A 6,669-nucleotide genomic window follows, 5' to 3' on the forward strand; every position below is an offset into this window, starting at 1 on the left:
GTGAAATAGTATATGTTCCTAGTGGAGATTTCGCAGTCTTCTACAATCTTCTGTGTTCCTGTGATTGATTAGATACTTGCAGAGCTCATCTAATTTGGTGAATGTTCAATGTTGGAAAGCTAAAATTATAGAAAGTGTGCAGTTTTACTATTATGCACCATACTCAAGGGCTGTAGATGTTTATTAAATGAGCAAATTTGAATGATGGGTGGTTTAATTTACTGGAAGTTAATTAGAAGATACCAGTACAAAGTTTTATAAAATGATGGTAATCATCAACATCCAACAGTGAGAACTAGATAGTAGATAAGATGTGAAGAAATTAGTTTTGATGGCGAGATTTTCATTTGTGGTATGCTATACACTACAAACTAAGTACGGAAGGAATTCAAAGTTTTAATATGGGAGGGAATGGATGTCATTAAGCCTACATGAGCTTTGACAGATATCCAAACACTGCTTCAAGAAAAGTGAATTAGCTGGGGCATGTAGTCAAAGATTTCTCATTAAAAGAAAAGTGCAGTAACAGTTAATACTGTTAGCAGTAGGTACATTTGAGAAACACATTGCTCGAGACTGAACAATCTCGCGTAACTTCGGCCGTCGTAATTTAATATATATATTATTATTGTTACTATTATTATTTTTTGATTGTTGCCGACTTACGTGGTGGGCCTTAATAAAAATGATATTTCATTTAAATTTTGATTTTACGATTAAATGCGTTCCTGAAGTTCTCCTTTTTAACAATATTAATTTCAAATTATTCGTTATGTTAATGAATGAATGTTAGACTCGTTGAATCTTAAAACATGAGCATATAAGTTGTACAATGTATTAAACTTTTCATATTAATTTCCTCGGCTAGTCAGTTCCCCTTAAAGCATAAGATCTTTAGTTATTAGTTACAATTGCGGCCCACACACGCGCGAGAGCTTTCTTACCTCCGTTAACCATTGTATTGTAGTCAGAGTGCTGGCTCTGGGTCTCGGCTATGGTACTGAAAATGAGAATCTTAAAGCTAAGTATTTTCTGCAACGTCGGGTGGCTGTGGAGAAAAATTAATATTATGCTAATAGCGGGCGAGTTTTCAGCTTCCGCTAATTTTTTCATAAGTTAATATCGCCACGTAATGGCGTCGTTGGCTGCATCGGCCGCTGCAATTGTTGAGCTGTAAATTACTTGAATGCAGGTTAATTCAAGGAAGGCGGACATGAAATCGGGATCACCTCTTACAAATTAAAAGTGCACAATAATATTAAATCAGTATATTATATGCTTAACTCATACAAATATGCTTACATTTGTCAGCACACGCAAGATGTCCGTCGACACACAAGAAAAACAAGAGAAGAAGTAATGAAGACGACTAAAAAATTAACAAAAGAGTGTATCTTGTCATAAATTATTTCTTTGCATTTGAAACTTGGACAGAGAAATTCTTATGTTACGGCTACATGGAAAAAAAAAATCTCTTACAAATTATGAATGTCTTCTTTATAAATATTGTCTTTTCGTAATATGGCACTGGGGACGCTATATTGCCCCCCGAAATGTTTGTCATAAAAAATGTTCATGTTTTTTGACATAAATATTTCCTCTTTCATGTCCACAGTGTCCACACGCAGATTTTTCTTTCACAGTTTACATATGTCACATCGTATATTTACACAGTAGTAATTACTGAGGTGTGTTGCACACAAGGTGTAATACAGATGAAGTTCAAGGTGTACAACCACGAGTTAGTCCGGAATATTTGAAGTCCCAGGGGTGTCAACTGTTCGCTCCCCATTTGGCGCGGCCGTAGGGAAACCTGGGGAAAACCTCGGCGGAGCGACAGACTAACTGCTTTGGTCACTTTCACTTAATTGTTTCTGGAATGTCATTGGAGTACAGGATGTGCATACAAATATTTTTGTTGCACTATGCAAAAAATGAGGTCATTATAACACTTGATTGCGGTGTCGTTGATCTACGCTGCGACGTTTGGCTCGCGACGGCGTCGGTTGGTGTGTTCGGTGCTCGGCGGCTGCGGCGAGGTCAACGCCCGCCCGACGCCAGCGTGTGTTTCGCCGTCGCGGAACGTCAGAATCAGCTGATCGGCTGCACCGTTGGCGATGCGCTTCTGTCTCGCCCGGGCGTGGCGGAGTGGGATGATATTAGCCCCCGCTCTTGTTGGCAGGAGTCAGCTCTGCTACGCACCTCCGACGTAGTACATGAAACATACACACAATCAACGTAATATTTGTTTCCCGCTGCAGATGGTTACGCTAGTGGGAAAGAAGAATTTATTAGTGCGGCAGTTGTTGTTAAGTTTTCGCCAGTTTCCGAGTGTCAAGCTAGCACTGTCTTGCAGAATACATGACATGGATCTTCTCCCGTGAATGAAGTTTTGATGCGCCACTGTTTCCATTACACGTCAGTTTTTGGTCTTGATAAAATTATTTATGTTTTCGCCGCACTCGCAGGCACTGGTGAGTGTCCCAATACGAGCTTAGCACAAACATTCGCCGTTTCTGCGATCGCTGTCTTGCAACAGTCCACGCATCGCATTCCAATCTCGCATTGTACTCACTGAAATTACAGCCTGTCCCAAAAATATTTACTGTGGGTTCACTTCACGTTAACAGTTCACATGTATAAGCAAATTCACAGTTTTTCGTGCGTAATATTGGCGTTTGGCGTCTTTACCGCTGTTGAACGTTCAATGCTAGCACTTCACTGTCCGTATCACAGTTTCACCTTCACAGTTTTTCACACTGCTTAAAGTAGCTGTTTCGATTAGTTCACCAACACTAATGTATTTCATTCAGTCTGAACTGGATTTTGGCTCGTGCTGGATTTTACCAGTCTCTCGCACTAATTATCTCTTTTCATTTTCCACTTAGAGTCGTACTTGCCTTCAGATTTTTTGACTATACAATTGTATTTCCGTCTCATCTGAGGTAAGTCCCCATGTCATGTCTGCCCACTCATTGCGTACTTGCCCTCCAGAGCCAGGCTCGACTTTACAAAACTTTGCCTCTCGCATTATTGTACACATTTTATAATCTAGGCCTAGCGTGCAAGTTCCTAGATTAATGTTAGATTTGTGACTTTTGTTTACACTACAAATTCGTGCAAATCTCTGCCTTAGCAAATGGCAATATATTTTAACAGTGCTTAGCGGTAGTCGCGTTTACTGATTTGCTTTGTACCTTGTCCACAACACATGAGGTACCTTGGGTGATGTACACCCTGCACTGATATTGTTAAGTAAATTATGCTTGAGCATATTTCAAGATCGGTATAGACATAAATACATGGAACAACATATACACTATAATATTGAATTTCATAAGTTGCGTTACTACTACAGTTCAAAAATATCCATGACACACTAATGAAAAATTCTTTCATCATTACTTGCTGTCGAATTTTTTTTTAAATATTTTTAAAGCGTTTTTAAACATGAAATTTGTAAAATATTCTTAAATCTACGTTCATTTTTTTTTTTCAAAATGCAATTGTTTAAAAATACTATTATTCCTTAACATCTACAAAATTGAATCGCACTAATCTTGTGTGCCTCATTGTCTTTAAATGTTACACTAAAATCTGAACATTTACTCACAAAAAAATACACTAGAAACTTAACCTATCATACACAAATGTAAATGTTGTTCTACTGAGCAAACTTCTTTAAGTCTTTGTATGGATAGAGTCCTTTAACCTCTCCCGATTCTACGTCACCCAACAAATAGCTACATCCATGTGGTATGTCTATGATTTTGTAGGGCCCGGCATACACCGGTTGCCATTTTTTATTCTTTTTCGCTAACAGAGATGACTTGGGATGAGTCCTTATTAGCACCAAGTCATCTGGTTGATACACTGTTACCTTCTTTATTTTCTTGTCACGCTTCTTCTTTCGGCGCTCCGTGCACCTCGTTAAGTTATTTAGTGTCTCAGCTATAATTTGTTCGTGAGGTACAACTTGTCGTGGTACAGTTGGTAATGGTGACAGCCAGCTGTCGGTTTCATTCTTCCCAAACATGACTTCTAATGGAGTATAACCGGTGGCTGAATGTGGCAATCTATTGTGGAGTTCCTCAAAAGTCGAAACGTATTCTGCCCACTTGGTGTGGCGATTCGGAATGTAAGTTCTCATGAACCTGTTCAACTCTTTAAAGGTACGCTCTACAAGACTGCTCTCCGGGTGAAATCGAGCTACAAAAATGTGTTTAACACCTTGCTCTTGTAGAAACGTTTTCCATTTGAGACCAGTAAAATAGGTGGCATTATCGGATAATATGATCTGTGGTTTGCCAACATTAACAAAATAATCTGTTCGTAATTTCTGAATGAGGGGTGTGGCCGTTGAAGCTTTTACAGGATACAATTTTAGAAATTTGGAAAAGGCATCATATACAGCAAATACATATTTCACACCACCTCTGCCAGTGGGTAGTGGCCCTAGAATGTCAACAGAAACTAGTCGTAATGGTTTGTTAGGAACAACAGGGTGCAATTCACTTACAGTGGGCAGATTTGTAGGTTTCGTCCTTTGACAAACTACACATGTCCTTACAACATTCTGAATTATTCTTTTCATATTCTTAAAATGACATTGTCTTGCAAGAAGTGCTCTACATTTTTCAATACCCACGTGTCCCCACGAAAGGTGCACGTGCCAGATTAAATCACTGATACATACTTCCGGTACACAGATACACCACCAGTCCTTGTTAACATCCTTCCGGTAATATAATACCCCATTTTGCACAGAATAATGGCTACCTCTCTGATTTCCACCCGAAGATAGGAGTTCTTGTTTGACTTTTCCCAAGGCAGGATCTTCGTCCTGTAAACTAGGCAGTCGCTTGCACGTCTGCAGGAACTTTTTTCGACAAGTAGGGTCTTTCATAACTAAAATTTTGTACTCTGTTGCCTGTTCTAGTATTGTTGTTAACTCAGGCAGACCTTGCGGCAACCGTGACAAGGCATCAGGCACTACGTTGTCACAACCTTTTATATACATTATTTGAAATTGATATTCCTGCAGAGCAAGCACCCACCTAGTCAACCTGTCGTGCATTAACTTGCATGTTAGCAAAAAACTTAAGGCCTGATGATCACAGAAAATTTTTACATTTTTTCCGTACACATAGTATCTGAACTTCTTCATGGCCCATACTACTGCTAGTGTTTCGAGTTCGGTGACTGTATATGATCGTTCACAACTTGACAACACTCGGCTTGCGAAACCGATTATTCTTACGTTCTTGTTTCCACCATCCCCATCGATTTGAAATAAACACGCTCCTAGTCCGACAGTGGAGGCGTCTGTAGCAAGGCAAAATTCCTTTGACATGTCAGGATGTGACAGTAGATTAGCATTTAGAAGGGCTTGTCGTATTTGCTCAAATGACTGCTGGCACAGTTCATTCCATATCCAGGGTGTATTCTTTCTCAACAAGTTTAACAGGGTATTATCATTTAAAAGCTGGTCAGGTATGAATCGTCTGAAAAATGACACTAGACCCAGAAATGCCTTTAACTGCTTCTTGGTTCTAGGAGGAGGGAAGTTCTCAATTGCTGCCATTTTCTTCGGATCGGGCACAATACCTGTAGGTGATATTACATGACCAAGAAATTTTATTCTCTCCCTGCCAAATTTGGATTTTGCGAGGTTTGCTGTTACGCCTACCTCAGAAAATCTTTTTAGTACGCATCTCAGCGTGTCCATATGGCTTTCCCTATCGGGAGTAGCTATTAATAAGTCATCGACATACAACGTTACTCGGTCCAACAAATCCGGTCCTAATACTTTATCGAGCGCTGCAATGAAGACACCTGCACTAACATTTAATCCAAATGGTAAAACTTTAAATTGGTAACTTCTGCCGGCAAACACGAAGGCAGTGTACTTTCTTGATGATTCAGTTAGTGGGATTTGCCAATACGACGAACGCATATCGACAGAGGTCAGATATTTAACTCCATAAAACTTCTGTATCTGTTCATCCAGGTTTTCTGGTCGCGTTCTGACAGGTACAATTATTTTGTTAATATTGCGCGCATCAAGCACGAGACGTATACTGCCGTCCGCTTTCGCTACGGCCACGAGCGGACTGCTGTACGGGGATAGAGATGGTTCAATTATCCCCCAATCAAGCATTTTTCTTATTTCCTTCGTAACTGCCTCCTCCTTTGACCACGGGATGGTGTAGTTTGCGTGACAGAAAGTATCGTGAGGTACCACTTCGATGTCATAGGTGTAGCCCTCGATAACACCGGGTTTTTCCGAAAACACGTTCTCATAATCTGTAAGTAGCTGAGTCAATTCGTTTTGTTGTGCTTCAGTCAAATGTTCTGACTCCCTAACTTTCGTGGCTATCAGTTTCCTTTTTTCCTCTTTATCTTCAGTAATAAATTCTTCATAATTGCCAGAATATAAATTCATTACCTGTATTCCTTCGAATCTCGACTGAAAGTTCCGGTAATATTTACCGTGCACTTCCCGTGTCCTCAACAATGGCAAAATTACACGTCTGTCCTCATTCATAAGGCTTACTTCCCCGCACAAGAGGTCGATTTTTGCGTCCCTCTGGCGTAAAAATTCCATCCCCAGGATGCAAGCAACACCTAATCCCTTAACTACTAGGAACGAGCTTTTCATTGCTTCAT

The sequence above is a fragment of the Schistocerca cancellata genome, chromosome 1, assembly GCF_023864275.1.
Source record: "Schistocerca cancellata isolate TAMUIC-IGC-003103 chromosome 1, iqSchCanc2.1, whole genome shotgun sequence".
In the NCBI taxonomy this organism is placed as follows: domain Eukaryota; kingdom Metazoa; phylum Arthropoda; class Insecta; order Orthoptera; family Acrididae; genus Schistocerca; species Schistocerca cancellata.